Consider the following 18172-nt stretch of genomic DNA (forward strand, 5'->3'; position numbering starts at 1 on the left):
TTAACCAGGGGTCAATTACACTTAATCCGGATTAAGGGTTAAGTTTAATTGACCAAGGATTACGGCTTAATCCGGAATAAGCATCATTGACCCCCTATATATCAAAGGATATATAGGGGCTTTGGTACACCATTTACATTAATCGGATGAATATATATATATATATATATATATTGTATATATATATATATGTGCGTGCTAATTTTTTTAATACTATTTTTCACCACATAAAAACAATCTACCCCACTTATTGTTCAATTTATTTATTTTATTCGAATTTGAAATAAAATGATAAGAATTTGAAATGAATTTTTACGAATTACAACTGAAATATTATGATTTACAAGTGAAATTTTATGAATTTCAAATGAAACTCTACGAATTTCAAATAAAAAATTACAAATGAAGTTCTTAAAAATGCAGATGGAATTTTTTGAATTACATATGAAAAGTTTAAAATTACAAATGAATTGTTGTGAATTGCAGATTAAATACTCGAATTACAACTGAAATGTTATGAATTGCAAATTGAATATTCGAATTACAAATGAAATTCTCGAATTGCAATTGAAATGTTTTGAATAACATTTGAAAAAGGTGTAGAACGGCACGAAAAGTACTAAATGTGGTATGATTTTTATATGTCGAACCGGTAGAGCTCTTTGAAATGAGGGTCACTGATGGTGTGTACAGTAGATGTAGCAAAGGATTTTTTGGACATTCGAACTATAAGTATCCAAAAAGTACTAAAATATACTAAAAACGGTATAATTTCGTAGCATATTAATGGATAGAGCGAAAAACTGGAGATATGAAATACGAATTACGGTTGAGGAATAGAGTCGATATAAGAGGGCGGTTCTGCGTTTACTCATATATACGAAAAGTAATAAACTGTACAATTGATATTGATGTAAAATTATATTAAATGATAAATGATATTAAATTGGATAAAATTTAGATGTAGGTGAACCAACAGAGTTGGAATCGTGAAACTTCGTGTTAACATAACTTTGGGTGTGTAGAATTGCGATATGTGTGTCGATTTGGAAATTCGTACTTATGAGTACTAAATTTGGTACAATTTGAATTTTAAGTGAACCAATAGAACCAGAATTTTAAAATTTGAAATTATTATGTTATATCGATTTAGGGAGAACCGATTGAGCTATATCTTGCAATTGGATAATAAGATTTCCATTGGATTGCATGGTGTAGGTAGTAATGGAAATTTATACTTATTTTTACTAAATTTTATACACTTTATTTGTCTACGACAATTTACCCTTTCCATCTGTAGGAGCAAACAATCCGTATATTATTATCACATCGACATTTTGACTTTTTACTTAAAATCAATCTATTGACAATCAATAAGTCCTTTAATTGTTTGTCTTTGAAAACACAATCGAAAGAGAAATGCGAAGACATATTTTATATTCAGTTACTGTCGATGATGGCATTCACAATTTTTATACTCTCCAATATAGTATGGAGGGTATATTAATTTTGTCATTTCGTTTGTAACTCATCGAAATATTCAGTATATATATTCTTGATCAGCATAAAATTCTATGACGATCTAAGCATGTCCGTCTGTTGTAATCACTCTAGCGTCTAAAGGAATTGAGATAGATCGCCAAAATTTTGCATAGAATCGTCTTTTGTCTGCAGGCAAGTCAAGTTCGAAGATGGAATATATCGGTACACGTTTAGGCATAGCTCCCATATAAGGGTACCGCCCAATTTTGAAGTTCTTGAGTGCGTTTTTCAACCGAATTCGCTGAAATTTGGTACATTGGGTTCTTATTGGGTACCCAATTTCTCCACAAAAAATTATACATATAGGTCCTTTTTTTATGGTAGCCCCCATATAACGGTACCCTCTAATTTTCAGTATTTTGGGGGTTTTGATCGTAGTTTTCAACCGAATTGGCTGTAATTTAGTACTTTGAGTTCTTATTAGGTAGCAAATCTCTCCACTGAAAATTATAAATATAGGTAAATTTTTTCTGGTAGCCCCCATATAAGGGTACCCCCCAAATGTCGGTATTTTGGGGTTCTTGAGCGTGTTTTTCAACCGAATGCGCTGAAATTTGGTACATTTGGTCCTTATTGGGTGCCAAATATCTCCACCAGAAATTATGAATATAGGTCCATTTTTTCCGATAGCCCCCATATAAGGGTATCCCCAATTTTCGCTATTTTGAGGTTCTTGAGCACGTTTTTCAACCGAATTCGCGGAAATTTGGTATTTTGTAGTCGTATATGGTAACAAATTTTTGGGGTAGTCCCCATATAACCCCCTTTTTATACCCTTCACCACACTGTGGTACAGGGTATTATTTCGTTGTGCATATATTTGTAACAGGCAAAAGGAAACGAGATAGACACATGGTTCCTTTTGAGAATATGCATAGAATCACTTTCTGAGCCGATTTACGCAAATCCGTCTGTCCGTCCGTCCGCCTGTCCATCCTTCCATGTATTTTTGTGAACAACATACAGGTCGCATATGTGATCCGATTTGGATAAAATTTGGCATAGGTCACTTATTTGGCCCAAGGTCGAACCCTATTGAAATTGGGAAAAATCGGTTCAGATTTAGATACAGCTCCCATATATATATTTTCGTCCGATTTAAGATAACTGGTGTACGAAAGTCCCTAGTCCATTTGCACGAAATTTGGCATAGCGTTATGAATTAGGTCTAGACTGGTGTGTGTTAAATTTCCTGAAAATCGGTTCAGATTTAGATATAGCTCCCATATATATTTTCGTCCGATTTAAGGTAAATGGTGTACGAAAGTCCCTATATATCATATTGGACAGATATATCAGTAACAAACTTCCCTGTTGTAATAACAATGTATATGCAAAATTTCAAAGCCCCATCTTAAATATTTCGAGCTCCCCAATTGGATAAACTTTGGGCCTTTTTTGCCCCATTTACATTAAATTAGACGAAGCTTTATCTAAATCTGAGCCGATTTTCTCTATACTTAAAACACTTCATTCTAGACATAATGCAGTACGGTGTGCCAAATGTCGTGCAAATCGAAAGATATAAAGGGAATTTGGTACACCATTTACCAACCAGTAAGGAAAATAGTAAAGTTGGACTGGGCCGACTATATGATACCCTTCACTACTTTGGACATATTCTACATATGTATACCAACAGACGTCGCCTGTTCGAAGGAACATTGACGTGAAATTGAACGAACTTAAATATGTGATCTTTATCTACATGTAAAGCGACTATCATCAATCCCAAGACATGTAATTTTGCTGTATACGGGAGCTATAGCTAAATCTGAACCGATTTTCACGAAACTTAGCACACATCAATCTGGACCTTATTAAGTACTCTATATATAAGACTTTGGTGACCCTTTAACCTTAAATCGTACGAAACTATAAACGGGAGCTACATCTAAATCTGAACCGATTTTCAGGAAATTTAACACACACACCATTCTAGACCTAATTCATTTGGTCTATATCTGACCAAATGAAAAATTTAGTATCGGTTACAGAATGACATTTTTGTAGATCCAATTTCATTTTGCAGGTCCTTTAAAAATGTTAGCCTGTTAGGATTCATCTGTTGAATATACCCAAAATGGTGAAGGGTATCATATAGTCGGCCCCGTCCGACTTTACTACTTTCCTTACTGGTTTATATTAAAATAGTTATGCAATTTGTTCTGCGTTTTGGGTTTGGTTCTAAGACTCTGTTGTAATGATATCACCTGCGGAGGATATCGAGATAAAAAACTAGAACGAAAGGTTCGTTTTAAGTACCTGTCAGTATATCTATGGTGGAGGGTGTCCAAAGTTCGGCCTGGCCGAACTTAACGCTTTTTCACTTGTTTGTATATAAAACTGTCTGTGAATAACAAATTTCTCTGTGTATTTTTTGCCAATGACATTTATTTGCCAATAATTTTAAAATTGTGCAAATTTTAATACTGAATAATACTGTCAAAGGGGATGTAACCTAATAATATTACTTTTGACACAGCAAAGGATTATGTAGGACAATGTGTAGATGTAGATGTTTTCTTGTCGTAATATAAACATCAAACTTTTGGCTCCGCCGATATTGAATCAGACACCCGTTTGAAATATATATGGAAACTGTGTCTGCATCTGGACCATTTCCAATAGAACGCAGTAACGTCATTCTAGTCTCAATTTGATACGTTATGCAAAAATTTCGCGTCGGTCGGTGCACAATGTACCTAAACTTCAACGAAATTTATATGGGAGCTATATCTAAATCTGAACCGATTTCTACGAAACTTGTCAGAGGTTAATATTTAAATTTGCATCGATTTTCTCGAAACTTAGCAGTTTAGTTAAAATCGGTCGAAAATATATATGGGAGCTATATCTGAATCTGAACAGATTTTTCCCAATTTCCATAGGGTTCGTCCTTGGGCCAAATAAATGAGCTGTGCCAAATTTCATCCATTTCGGATCATAAATGCGACCTGTTCTTTGTTTACAATTTAACATGGACAGACGATTTAACAATTTAACATGGACATGCATAAATCGACTCAGAAAGTGATTTTTTGCATATTCTCAAAAGGAACCATGTATCTATCTCGTTTCCTTTTGTCTGCTACTAACATATGCACAAAGTCATAATACCATGTACCACAATGTAGTAAAGGGTATAAAGATTTTAACTTTGACTAAATTAATACTGCACATCTAGGCGAAAGTACAGAATCAACGATTTTCATAACCAGAAGATGCTGCGGAACAAGTGCTACGACAATTGGTTTGAGCGCATAGGTAGAGCGCATAAAAATATTGAAGAATACTTTAAAAACAATATAATCATTTACGTTGATAAATATTCAAATTAGCATATATAGGACATAGTATATAAAGGACCCTGTCGTTTTGCAGACTTACGTCCCAACATTATTCTTTCAATAGTTCCAAGTGGACTTTGAAATGTTATTGGAAATAAATGTAAGAATTCCTATTGGCTCGCATTTCACATCCGCTCATTTCCATGTTTTAACTGCTCTTAATATGTAAATGTAACCATTTCAAAGCCTGACGTGCAAATGCCATTTTCGCCATTGTTGTTAAATAGAAGTGTCACACAATTTCGGGAGTCCTTTAGATACTCTTTGAAAAATATTAACTGTAACAACATTTTAACGAATGGACACCTTAAGCATTTATTGAAACTAATCAATCGAACCAAATGTACATTAGAACAAATAATGTTGTGTTAGGAATTAATGAGAAGCACATCCATTAATTCAAAAGTATTTTTAAATAGGCTCTACTGTAGTATAGTCATGAAATGCAACAGACAAAATAACTATCTTCACTTAACTGCTTGGCATTTGAATATTGCCATAAACTAGAAAAGTCATTGAACACTGCACTTATTTCTATTTACAGTTCAGATGTTCACAAATGCAGAATTCGGATAACTCAGTTAACGACTAAGTAACAAATACTGACATATTCAAAATAACATCGCTTCTTACAAACAGATTTGCAATTGTCACAAATAAAAAAACCTTTGCTTTTTTGATGAATAATAAACTTCTCTAAATGTTCGTATTTATAACACGGTAAAATGTTGTTATGATTGGGCGGCCCGAACATTTTATTCACTGAGGTGTACATTTAAAATACCTCTAATCGTTCGGGGCCTGAGAGATGTGGAGAGTTATGACGTGGCAAATTTTGGTAAGAAAAATTGGCAGCCTCTGAGAACCAAATATGAGTCCCTTCGGTTAAGAAAACGAGCCTATAATCCCTAAAATACCGAATATGGGGGTACAGTTATATGGGGCTATCCTAAAAAATGGAGCAATGTTGATATTTTTGTGGGAAGATTTGCTACTCTAAGGGAATTCAAAATGCTAAATTATAACTAATTTGGTTAAACAGTCTCAAAGTATGGAATATAGGAGAGTGCCGTTATGTGGGGGCTACCCTATAATGTGGTCCAATATTGATAATTTTAAGAAGGATTAGGCTGAAAAACGAGCCCAACAGTTTCAAAATACCGAATATTGGACCGATATATCAGTAACAAACTTCCCTGTTGTAATAGCAATGTATATGCAAAATTTCAAAGCTCCATCTTAAATATTTCGAGCTCCACAATTGGATAAACTTTGGGCCTTTGTTGCCCCATTTACATTAAATTAGACGAAGCTTTATCTAAATCTGAGCCGATTTTCTCTATACTTAAAACACTTCATTCTAGACATAATGCAGTACGCTGTGCCAAATGTCGTGCAAATCGAAAGATATAAAGGGAATTTGGTACACCATTTACCAACCAGTAAGGAAAATAGTAAAGTTGGACTGGGCCGACTATATGATACCCTTCACCACTTTGGACATATTATACATATGTATCCCAACAGACGTCGCCTGTTCGAAGGAGCATTGACGTGAAATTGAACGAACTTAAATATGTGATCTTTATCTACATGTAAAGCGACTATCATCAATCCCAAGACATGTTATTCTGCTGTATACGGGAGCTATAGCTAAATCTGAACCGATTTTCACGAAACTTAGCACACATCAATCTGGACTTTATTAAGTACTCTATATATATATAAGACTTTGGTGCCCCTTTAACCTTAAATCGAACGAAACTATAAACGGGAGCTACATCTAAATCTGAACCGATTTTCTCGAAACTTGGCACACATCGTTCTGGACCTAATTCAGTACTCTATGACAAATTTCGTGCAAATCGAAAGATATATAGGGACTTTGGTGCCCCATTTATCTTAAATCGGACCAAAATATATATGGGAGCTATATCTATATCTGAACCGATTTTCTCGAAACTTGGCACACATCATTCTGGACCTAATTCAGTACTCTATGACAAATTTCGTGCAAATCGAAAGATATATAGGGACTTTGGTGCACCATTTACCTTAAATCGAACGAAACTATATATAGGAGCTATATCTCAATCTGAACCGATTTTCTCGAAACTTGGCACACATCATTTTGACCTAATTCGGTACTCGGAAGAAAATAAATATGGGAGCTATATCTAAATCCTTGGGCCAAATAAGTGACTTGTGCCAAAGTTCATCAAAATCGGATCATAAATGCAGACGGACGGACATGCATTAATCGACTTAAAAAGTGATTCTATGCATATTCTCAAAAGGAACCATGTGTCCATCTCGTTTCCTTTTGCCTGTTACAAACATATGCACAAAGACATAATACCCTGTACCACATTGTGGTGAAGGGTATAAAAATCGGCGAAAATATATATTAGAGCTACATCTAAATCCGAACCGATCTTCATGAAACTTAGCACACATCATTTTAGTTTCAATTCAGTACGTTGTTCTAAATTTTGTTCAAATCGAAAGATATTTAGGGTCTTTGGCGCACCATTTACCTTAAATCGGACGAAAATATATATGGGAACTATACCTAAATCTAAACCGATTTTCACGAAACTTAGCTCACATCATTCGAGGCCTAATACAGTACGCTGTGCAAATTTCGTGCAAAGAAAGATATATAAAGACCTTGGTGCACCGTTTACCTTAAATCGGACGAAAATATGTATGGGAGCTATATTTAAATCTGAACCGATTTTCTTCAATTTCAATATGGTTCGTTCTTGGGCCAAAAAAATGAGCTGTGCTAAAGTTCATCCATTTTGAATTATTAATGCGCCCTGTACTTTTTTACAATTTTACATGGACAGATTAACATGTTTACAATTTAACATGGACGGACATGCATAAACCGACTTAAAAATTGATTCTATGCATATTCTCAAAAGGAACCATGGGTCCCTTGTTTCCTTTTGCCTGTTACAAACATATGCCTGTTACAACATATGTACCACGGTGTGGTGAAGGGAACAAAAATAAGTGTGGCGTTTCAACCAGTTTATGTTTCGGTCGGTCTGGTTTTGTAAAAATCGATGCGGGCTCGATTAAAAATATAAATTTTTCAAATAGTTATAATTTGAAGATGTTTTTCTAATTAAAAACTGTTCACTTGTGTTAAGCTCGGATAACTTAAATTACTTAGAAAACATCGGACCCTTATATCCCATTAGCAATACAAAACATCTTAGAAGTGCTTGCAATGTAGGTGCAACATTTCGGAACTCTATCTTTAATATTGCGATCTCTATTGTAATTTCAACAGGCAGACAACAGACGGACACGGATAATGAATATATATATATATATATATATATATTTTATGGGGTATCCGGTGAATATTTCGAGATGTTGTAAACGAAATGACAAATTTAATATACACTCCATGTTATGGTGGGGGTATAAAAACAAGTGGCAAGGTGTGTGTCAAACGGACGAAGTTTCCAGGATCGGATATTAGAGAACACTAAGTTTGACCTATAGTACAAAGACAAAGGTTATTGGCAATTTTTGGTAGAGGGATATGAAACCCGAATATGTAGACCATTGTTCATAACGTTTGGTAGGAAGATTTGCTACCCAAAAATTATAACAATTATTGCCACTCAGAACTATGGCCCCAATCTATATAAACTATATAAAAACAATTATATTTAATAAAGTAACAATAAAATAAAATTGTTTAATAACATAGTTGCCTAAAAATTTAAAAAGTCAAATCACATTAATTTATTTATTATATAAATTTTTGTGGTTATGCGGTTTTGCAGTAAATGAACATATCACTGCAATATACTAACCGTAAATAAACTAAAACTTTAAAAAATTTATTTAGACCACGGAATAAATTAATGTTTATTCATTTATACATACCCCGAGAGATTGACCAACTACATACATATGTGAATTGGCCAGTCATTCATACAAATTAATGCGTTAGGCATTTTAACAAAAAAAATTACTGAAAAATGTTAACATGTGATTCAGCTTTTAATAAGAATTTTAAAGTAATTTACGTTGTATTTCACTGCAATGAATAACTCGCTAATTATACCTTACCATAACCGGGAGGGGGCACGTGTGTCTTAACATACTGAAACAAGTCATAATCCTTTTTTGGGTCGCATACTTTTTGTATAATGCTCTTAACGAGAATCACACACAAACCGACATAAGTTTTAATAGTATACTTTTGAACTCACAGAATCTACATACATTCGTACAGACAAGTTAAATTAATTTCCAAGGACATACATTCCTTTGTGAAAAGTGATAATTTTTTAACAATACTTCAAAAATAACACTGTATGTTTAACACTAGAACGCCGAAGGCAGTCATTTTGACTGCTTTCCAATTTCAAGTAAAAAAGCAACTGTGCATTTAATGACACTTTTATTTTAAATTTGGTGATTTTTTTATAATAAACGTAATTCTATGAGATACAAAAAGTCACAAAATTTTAAAAAAAAGTGTCATTAAATGCACAGTTGCTTTTTTACTTGAAATTGGAAAGCAGTCAAAATGACTGCCTTCGGCGTTCTAGTGTTAAGAATATTATAATTTGAAACATGGAGCGATTTTTCATTTAGGGAATTGTTACAGCGGGGATTAACCTTTTTAAGAAGGAACATTTTATATTGTATATATATGTAATTCATATATATATATATATATATATATATGTAATTCCATGACAATCATGTCAAATTTACATTGAATATATTACATTAATATGTACATACCCACCTTAATGTGTTACACATTTTTTGGGTGTTTTCAATAACATTTTTCCAATTTAAAATGAAATGTTATTAATTTCAAATCAAATATTACGAATTTCAAATGAATTTATTTGAAAGTTGAATGGAATTTTATGAATTTCAAATGGAGTTTTTAGAATTTCCAATGGAATTTTACGAATTTCAAATGGAACTATATGAATTTCAAATGGAATTCTGCGAACTTCCAAAGGTTTTCTATGAATTACAAATGAAATTCTCGAATTACAATTGAAATGTTATGAATTGCAAATGGAATTCTCGAATTGCAAATTATATATTGTGAATTACAAATGGAATACTCGAATTACATTTGATATGTTTTGAATAACATGTGAAAAAGGTGTAGTAAAGTTTTCTATAAACCCAGCCTTATGTGACACCTTTGGACCAATAGTAACCTTCACCACAAATTTCAAGATTCCACCTTCAGACGTTTCATCTAGGCGTTGACGAATCATTAAGTCAGTGAATCAGTCAGTAAGTCAGTTTACTCTTTTATTAGTATAGATCACTTTAATCTTTAATTAGTATAGATAATTTTAAAACCGAAAAATAATTTGCCAATCGTTTTACTGCAAAATTTTTATTTTACGGATTTGACTAAGATGACCTGTGGTCTTGTTTTGGTATGTTGGTTTTCGTCTCAACTAACTTTGTACCCCCTGAAGAAAGTTCATCATAACAATTGTCACATGTTAATTGTAATCTGTGGCAATGTCACGACATGTATTTTCGGTTAAAAGTTCCATGTTTGCTTCGTGAACGTGGTTGTTAAATAGGTTGTGTCACCAAAGTTATCTTGACAAGCCACCTGTACCAGTGCTTCATTACAATGTCGCTGTTTTTTTAAGTGTTCTCTACGACACACACATACGCAACAAAACAAGCTAAAACGCTGTGATTTATGAGAGCCAGGATAAGAGGTTCACAATACAACATACTATCTCAATCGATTTAAATTTTGAACATTTCGAAAGAATGTTGTAGTTTTAAAAAATACATTTTAAATTTTAGCATAATTAAAGCCTAAAATTTTATCATCAACTATCAGGCATACTTAGACAAACATTTTGCAGTGCAATTGCTTAATAATTTGCCCTAAGTTCGCCTCTTTTTCTTTCCTCCCTAAATGATAGCATTTGCAAATATTTTGTTTATCTCATCCTTTCTAACGATACCTACAATCTTAGAGAACTCTTACAGATGCACTAAAAAAATTTTAAGAACTTAATGGATTTCCGGCATCAGTGAGCACGGTAAAAAGTATGCAGTTTCTATTTTACTTCCTCTGAACCTTCATATGTACATCCTTTAGAAAATCTCTTCATAATCCAGCTATAATTTGCATGCTTGACAAATACACAAGAATGACGAACTTCGTTGTATGTAGTGAAAAAATATTTACGATGGATGTGCGTGTGTTACTTATATTTTTCTTTGTTGCATTTTTGTTAGGATGTAAATTGGAAACTATTACTCTGAGTTTCATTTCAACGAAAAGTTTTGAAGGTGTGGAAGCATACGAAACCAGTAAGGAAAGTACTAAAGTCGGACTGGTCCGACTATATGATACCCTTCACCACTATATGTATATTGTATATATTTAGGATACATATGTACAATATCGAAAGATATATGGAGTCTTTGGTACTCCATTTACATAAAATCGGACGAAAATATATATGGGAGCTATATCTAAATCTTAACCGATTTTCACGAAACTTAAGATATGTAATTCTAGAAGCAATTCAGTGCGCTATGCCAAATTTCAAGCAAATCTAAATATATATAGGGACTTTGATCCACCATTTACATCAAATCGGACGAACATATATATGGGATGTTTTTCTAAATCTGAACCGATTTTCACGAAACTTAGCACACATCATTCTAGACCTAATTCAGTACCCTATACCAAATGTCGTGCAAATCGAAAGATATATGGGGATATATGCCCCATTTACCTTAAATCGGACCAAAAAATATGTGTGAGCTATATCTAAATCTGACCCGATTTTCTCGAAACTTAGCACACATCATTTTAGGGTTAATTAAGTACTCTATGCCAAATTTCGTGCAAATCGAGAGATATATAGGGACTTTGGTGCACCATTTACAAAACTATATATGGGAGCTATTTCTAAATCTGAACCGATTTTCGCGAAACTTAGCGCATATCATTCAGGACCTAATTCAATACTCTATGCCACATTTCGTGCAAATCGAGATATATATAGGGACTATGGTACACCATTTACATAAAATCGGACAAAACTATATATGGGAGCAATATCTAAATCTGAACCGAAACTTAGCACACATCATTCTGGACCTAATTCAGTACTCAATGCCAAATTTCGTGCAAATCGAGAGATATGTAGAGACTGTGGTGCCTATATCGGGCGAAAATATATATGGGCACTTCCGCAGTAACTTACACGACTTTCAGAGGCAAAATTACATTTTAAATCTTAAATAAATCGAAAACTATTACATTTTTTACAATTCTCCATTAATGTTTTTTTTTTGTAGAACTTTAGAAGCACTATATGTGGTAAAAAAATTAGGAGCCTATAGTTTTTAACTTTTGAGATAAAAGCCACAAAAGAGCGGTCACTCACGCGACTTCAAATATACACGACTTTAGACATCACTACTAATAATGGGAAAACTCTGCGAATTGTGTGTATATTTTGAAATTTTAATATTCTTTACATGAGTAAGAGATACCAAGCATTATTATTGCACTTTCAAAATTTCAAAATATGGCATATCCTTTATTTGCGAAGGATTTTTCTCGGTCACTCACGCGACGTAACTCACGCGACGTAACTCACGCGACATTGCTGATTTTGCAGTTTTTATTTCTGCAGTGTCTGAATTTTACGTTATTAAATTAGTATTTATGCTAAGAACAAGAAGAAAAAATGACAAATATTGTCATTCTTTGCCTTTACTTTATGTTTTTAAGCATAATTAAAGAAACATATTCTTCGACTTTGGACTTTGGCTATATCTAAATCTGAACCGATTTTCACCAATTTCAATTGGGTTCGTCCTTGGGCCAAATAAGTGACTTGTGCCAAGTTTCATCCAAATCGGATCATAAATGCGACCTCTACTTTGTTTACAATTTAACATCTACAGACGGACGGACAAACGGACGGACGGACATGCATAAATCGGCTCAGAAAGTGATTCTATGCATATTCTCAAAAGGAACCATGTGACTATCTCGTTTCCTTTTGTCTGTTACAAACATATGAACAAATACATAATACCCTGTACCACAGTGTGGTGAATGGTATAAAAATGGACGTGGAACATCAGAATATATTTCCTATAATTGAATGCTGTAGGTTGGTATCAATAGGAAATCCCCTAATGATAACAGTAATGTCATGTTGAACCCAAAAACCTGGAATTTCTGTGTAATATTAGTTGAAATGACTTTTAAAATATCGAAAAATACCGATATATAGGGCCTACGTCATAACATAAATCTACATCAAAAATGTTCTACAATGATATTTTTCACCCTCTTATATCCCAAAATGCCACATTCAAGACACTTTGAAGGGAAATTGCTGCCAAAATCTTTAAAACACCAAGAATGGGGCGGAACATTTATGTGGGAGCTATACCAACACGTAGTCCTTTATCGACCATACAAAGATACTGCCCTTTCGCTTGAAAATGCAGTTATAACCTAAAAACCGAAAAAAGTGCTGGACCTTTATATGGGGGATATTCTGCGTAGATATATGTCATGTCAATATGGCTACAACAATTAAAACATTGGAAACGTTGAGGAAAAAACGGGGACCGATTTACTATACCATAAATTGTAAGAACAATGGCAACTTTATATTGAATCAACAAGTCTTTCGGATTATAAATAGACTCAGAAAGTAAGTTACCTTTGAGAACATACATAGATTCTTAAAAGTAAGTGTGGGTCGGAGTAGATTCCTTTTTGCATGTTCCACAGTGTGGTGTAGGATATAAAAATATATATATATATATTATAGTTGGACGGCGTCGACCATATGATACCTTACACAACTACCATGGAACTCTTACTTTCGTCGGATCACTATCCCTAGTCTCCCTCTTGACCGATTAGAGATCAAAAGCTCGTATTTCTTACCCCGAAATATTTCCATTTTTCCCGGATAGAACATTAACATCACAAAATTCAAAGGCTTTTATCTTAGAAACAAAAGTCGGATAAATATTGACCGATCATTATAAAGATAGTCATTCGAATTAGTTGGCTAGATCCCCGTCCCGGTGTAATATTTGTAATGTGCGTTTAATAGTGTAAAGTGACTAGAAATCCGAACAAAATAAAGTTAAGGTCCATTTCATTCTATGTCCTTCAGGAGTAAATACAGTCGAGTACGGTTATAGCGAACAAGTAGGGACCAAGCAAATTAGTTCGTTATAGAAGAAGTTCATTATATCCAAAGTAAGGAAAACATAGGCTTAGCTGAAAAATATATATTTTGTTAGAAACTTTTGATAATTTTGAAGGTGCTTCTCTTTTTCTTTGATGAATTGATATTACAGCTAACATTTTTAGTAAAGTTTGTAAGTAGGTCTCCTATACCAATTACAGCATTTAATGGAACTCAGACATACCCCACATATTTCAAATTTTGTTGTAGTTATTTCTCTCTTTCTAAATTAATGTTTTTGTGTTTTACTTCATTGTGTGTTGTTCTTTCACTGTGTGTGTGTGTTTTTATACCCTTCACCACACTGTGGTACAGGGTATTATGTCTTTGTGCATATGTTTGTAACGGGCAAAAGGAATCGAGATAGACCCATAGTTCCTTTTGAGAATATGCATAGAATCACTTTCTGAGTCGATTTACGCATGTCCGTCCATCTGTCCGTCCGTCCATGTATTTTTGTGAACAAAGTACAGGTCGCATTTATGATCTGATTTGGATGAAATTTGGCACAGTTCACTTATTTGGCCCAAGGACGAACTCTATTGAAATTAGGAAAAATCGGTTCAGATTTGGATATAGCTCCCATATATATTTTCGTCCGATTTAAGGTAAATGGTGCACCAAAGTCCCTATATATCTATCGATTTGCACGAAAATTGGCACAGCGTAATGACTAAGGTCTAGAATGATGTGTGTCAAGTTTTGTGAAAATCGGTTTAGATTTAGATATAGCTCCCATATATAGCTTCGTCCGATTTAAGGTAAATTGTGTACCAAAGTCCCTATATATCTTTCGATTTGCACGAAATTTGGCATAGCGTACTGAATTGAGCCTAGAGTGATGTCTACCAAATTTCGTGAAAATCGGTCCAGATTTAGATATGAACTATATCTATATATTTTCTATATATATTTTCTTCCGATTTTATGTAAATGGTGCACCAAAGTCCCTATATATCTTTCGATTTGCAAGAAATTTGGCATAACGTACTGAATTGAGCCTAGAGTGATGTCGGCAAAGTTTTGTGAAAATCGGTCCAGAATTAGGTATAGCTCCCATATATAGTTTCGTCCGATTTTATGTAAATGGTACACCAAAGTCCCTATATATCTTTCGATTTGCACGAAATTTGGCACAGCGTAATGATTTTTGTGAACAAAGTACAGGTCGCATTTATGAACCGATTTGGATGAAATTTGGCACAGTTCACTTATTTGGCCCAAGGACGAACTCTATTGAAATTGGGAAAAATCGGTTCAGATTTGGATATAGCTCCCATATATATTTTCGTCCGATTTAAGGTAAATGGTGCACCAAAGTCCCTATATATCCTTCGATTTGCACGAAATTTGGCACAGCGTAATGACTAAGGTCTAGAATGATGTGTGTCAAGTTTCGTGAAAATCGGTTCAGATTTAGATATAGCTCCCATATATAGCTTCGTCCGATTTAAGGTAAATGGTGTACCAAAGTCCCTATATATCTTTCGATTTGCACGAAATTTGGCATAGCGTACTGCATTAAGTGTAGAATGATGTGTGCAGGGTTTCGTGAAAATCGGTTCAGATTTAGATATAGCTCCCATATATTCATCCGATTTGTGCACCAAAGACCCTGAATTGCGTCTGTAATAATGTGTGCTAAGTTTCATGAAATTCGGTTCAGATTTAGATGTAGTTCCCATATATAGTTTCGTCCGATTTTACGTAATTGGTGCACCGAAGTCCCTATATATGTTTCGATTTGCACGAATTTTGGTATAGGGTACTGAATTAAGTCTAAAATGATGTTTCTTGGCCGATTGACACAACGTACTGAAGTAATATAAATTAGTCTCTGGCAAGTTTCCCTGAAATCGTTTCAGATATAGATATATAACAAACACGTACGTCTGCTATGATAAATATGTAGAATATAGCCAAAGTGGTGAAGGGTATCATATAGTCGGCCCAGTCCGACTTTACTACTTTCCTTACTGTTTTTTTTTTTTATTTTTTAGCAGCATCACATAATGATGTTGAAAGGAAGAATTGGGTCAAACTATATGTCCTGGAGACACATATTCATTCATCATTTAGCTGTTACTTGTGAATTTCAATGTATGTACTTAAACGAAAGAAAACGCTGCACCAACCCATAGACGGTGAACCGTCCTAGGCCAGCAACCTGATGCAGGAGTTTATATTTCATATATTTTTTTTTTTTGCGACAAATGATTCATTTTACAGTACCTTACAACGCTAGATGTTACTTAAGTGTAGATGTTTGTAACAGGCAAAAGGAAACGAGATAGACACATGGTTCCTTTTGAGAATATGCATAGAATCACTTTCTGAGTCGATTTATGCATGTCCGTCCGTCTGTCGATGTAAAATTGAATCGGATGAAATTTGGCACAGGTCACTTAAAAAAATCGGTAAAAATCGGTTCAGATTAAGATATAGCTCCCATATATATTTTCTTCCGATTTAATATAAACGGTCCCTATATATCCTTCGATTTGCACGAAATTTGGCATAGAGTACTGAATTAGGTTTAGAATGATGTGTTTTGAGTTTCCTGAAAGTCGGATCAGATTTAGATATAGCTCCCATATATATTTTCGTCCGATTTGAGGTAAATGGTACACCAAAGTCCCTATATATCTTTCGATTTGCACGAAATTTGGCATAGAGTACTGAATTAGGTCCAGAATGATGTGTGCTAAGTTTCGTGAAAATCGGGTCAGATTTATATATAGCTCCCATATATATTTTCGTCCGATTTAAAGTAAATGGGTCTCCAAAGTCCCATATATCTTTTGATGTGCACGAAATTTGTCATAGGGTACTGAATTGGGTCCATATTTATGTGTGCTAAGTTTCGTGAAAATCGGTTCAGATTTAGATAGAGCTCCAATGTATATTTTCGTACGATTTAATGTAAATTGTGCATTAAAAAGAACCAAAGATTGGCCGACCCGCACACAATTTAGCTTAAAGTCTATTTACAAAGTATGGAATAGATTGCAGAAGGGCATGTGTAAGTATTGATGTTAGTCGGTTTACCTATAGATAAAGATCGCATTTTTAAGTTCGTTCAATTTCATGTCAATGTTCCTTCGAAAAGACGAAATCTGTAAAGATACATATGTAGAATAGCCCCAAAGTGGTGAAGGGTATCATATAGTCGGCCCAGTCCGACTTTACTACTTTCCTTACTGGTTTTCGTTTCAATTATGAGTAAAACCAAGCAAACAACGACAATCCCTAAAGTACCCGGTTATTGTTCCCTGGATCATTACCAGTCAAAATTATTTCAGAATATTTATTATTAAATATTTTTTCGTTTCAATTATGAGTAAAACCAAGGAAATAATTTCAAAATAGAAAAATCACTCACACATATAAAACCCATAACATTTATTAAATAGTGGATAGCTGATTGACACTCGAGTTTTTGATTTTTCATTTATCCATATGAGATATATTGGTTGAATAACATGAAAAACATTGAAAATTCGCTAGAATATCTGTAATGCGTTTACTCAGATCCGACAAAAATAGAACTGAGACTTTCAATTTCATTCATTTCAGTCCTTGATGACTGGATGCTGTGTATCCTGCCAATGTTCTCTTATTTTGGGTGTGTGTGTGTGCGTGTGTATGTGAATTAACAGAGCAGAGAATAGTCGGAATTTGAGAGCACTGTTAACTTGTAATAATGTTAAGTTGGAAAACATGGTTGTAACATTATCGGAATAGCAACAATTGGTCTACTAAATAGAAGATATGTACATTAAAATGGGTCGTTATTCATTGCTCATCCACACAGCAGATTTTTGAGTGGTTCTTTTCGGACAAAATGTGTATCAGACAATTAGGAGTGTGTTTTGAAATATCCGCCGGACTGAACAGCTGGTTCACACACAACACAAAGTAATAAATAAAGTTCAAAGATGGGCAAGATAAGTCCACCCTTTCTATTAACTGTCCACATACACACTTACCGAATTTACT

The sequence above is a fragment of the Musca vetustissima genome, unplaced genomic scaffold, assembly GCF_032173495.1.
Source record: "Musca vetustissima isolate MV318-11 ecotype Yass unplaced genomic scaffold, APGP_CSIRO_Mvet_v1 utg10870, whole genome shotgun sequence".
NCBI lineage: Eukaryota > Metazoa > Arthropoda > Insecta > Diptera > Muscidae > Musca > Musca vetustissima.